This window comes from Otolemur garnettii, unplaced genomic scaffold, assembly GCF_000181295.1.
Source record: "Otolemur garnettii isolate 467f Iridium unplaced genomic scaffold, OtoGar3 scaffold00036, whole genome shotgun sequence".
Taxonomy (NCBI): Eukaryota; Metazoa; Chordata; class Mammalia; order Primates; family Galagidae; genus Otolemur; species Otolemur garnettii.
Window position 1 is genome coordinate 831,310 of NW_003852431.1, and position 2,525 is coordinate 833,834.

The window sequence follows — 2,525 nt, forward strand, 5'->3', positions numbered from 1 at the left end:
ACTTTAAGGCTTTAAATGAGAATCCACAGTACTCCATTTAGATACCAACTTCATCTGGCTTATTGCTTATTGTTAGTTAGAAAAGAATCATCAGAAAAAATGCTATGCTATGTACTACGCATGAAAGAACCAGCATAATAGAGATAAATATTTTAAAACACACAATCACGTAATATTACAGCAGCCAACACCATAATATACCATGACATACAGTTTAACAATAATATACCAATATGAATCTGATCCATGTAAATAATTCATCAAATGGAAACTTTTGTAACAAAATTTTGTGTCCACTAGAGGAATAAAAAATTAATGAAGAAATTATGAGACTTCAAACTCCAGATCCTAGTTAATACTCAGTGCCTTTCTAGTATTTAAATTATAAAACAATGGGAATACCAAAATATAAGGATATATAGATTTCATGACTGAAAAAATAGTAGGTTAAGGAATGACTTTTACTTATATAACTGAGATTTTCTCTATATAAGCCATTGGCCCAGGTCACCAGTTCCAGAGATAAAACCTGTAAAGATATTTAATGAAGAATGACTTCTAAGGGGAGAAAATGGCAACAGTAACAACCTAATTTATTTGGAAAAAAATCAGAAATGGAATTTTATTCAATATTTCTAATATTTTAGCATACATGTTCAGTTGCAATGGCACAATAGATTATAATGCAGTGGGATTTAAAATTTGCTTAAAATCATTTATCTCCTATTCCTGTGTTTATCTCATTTATTTATTTCCTGATAGATACTAAATCAGAATTTGTAAAAATTCAAGGTTTATTATTTTTACAAATTGTCTTAGTTTAATCTCACCCACATTCTTTTTCTTCCATTGCTTCATTATAACTTCACTTCATCTCCATGGGAAATTTCTTGTGTCATAGAAATACAGGTATTTTCAAATTGAAGGGAGTCTTTCTTTACCACATACAAAGAAGAGCAAAAATTGAACATTGCTGCTCCTACTGTGATGTTTACAAATTTGGCATAGCTATAATCCAGAGTATGCATAAACCATTTGTAATATATTTTTTGCATTTTTTTCCTTTTGTTAAGTCATATACACATAGATCATGAATATGTTTATGCATTTGTGGGATAGAATGTGTTGATATCTTAAACAATTTGGAGAGCTTATAGCCAACTAATCAACATAGCTTTCTCCTCATTTACTTAATGTGCTAAGACATTTATGTTCTATTGATAGATTTGACTTGTACCCTTGCAATAATTTTTTGCTTTTTTGAAATGGTACTTTGAACTGAGCTATCTTTCACATGCATTGCAGATATTGGCATTAGTTAAAACTAGCATATACAGAAGTGTGTAAAAATGCATACTACTGATTGAGAAACCATGCAAAATATCTGGAGATCAGACTTAGGTTAGAATTTTCCATGAAAAATAAAAATTACTTCTTGGGACTATTTTTTTTCCTCTGGCACTGGAAGTAAAGTTGCCTTTAATAGTATTCATACTGACAGTCCATATACTGAATGCTAATGTGATTTTACTTCTAAAATGTTTTCAAATTAGAATTTAATCATATAAAATTTGAATACGATAGAACATATTACGACGTCATGTTTTATCAATATGAAGAACTTAAATCTTTTCACTTACTTGTCTAAATGTTATACTTTCACTGTTTCCAATTTGACAACAAAAATGTAATTCGAATTTTTAGGACAGTATGTGGGTTCTATGCGTATGGATATCCTTATTCACTTTTACAAAGACAAGTAAGCTAACATCTTCATGTTAATATTGTTTATAATGTCACAGTTCACATATTTAAAAAAGATTCGGAATTTTGAAAACAACACATTTTTTAAAAAGTATTTACTCTGCATTAGCATATGACAAAGCAGCTTCAATATCTAACAAATATAATGCATTTTGCATTTCCAATGTATGAAATGCGTTGCTTATTGGATTTTAATTAAATTGACTTTAAATATATTTGAATGTTCAAAGAAATAGCTGCATCAAGTTTATTTATGAGTCAGTAAACTTATTATTTTTATTTACATAAAAATAATTTTATTTTACATAATAAAGAGCAATTCATATTAAGCAATTTGTAATGAATAATTATAGGAAACTACTTTAGTATTAGGAAGTGAGAGAAAAAAAGAGGAAAAAGAAGATCTTTCCCAAATACGAAAAATCTTTCTGATTATATTAGATATTTTGAAATGCTGCTTAATTCTTATTCCTCATTATTTCACATAGGGATCGTGTACTTATAAGGTAATTTTTTTTATATTTATCACCAAATTGACATTGAAATATTTTTATAATATTAATACAAAATTATTTACTATAGTAGTAGTTGTCACCGTGTCTATTTAAAAAAAAACACACAAAATTAACACATCATAATGTATTAACATTATATATTTGATATTTGATTGTTGATTTGAGAAAGAAAATTACAAAAGTTTTTAAGAGAGAAAGAATAGGTAAGTATTTTATGCCCAAAGCTGTTTTAGCAGTACTCCAATA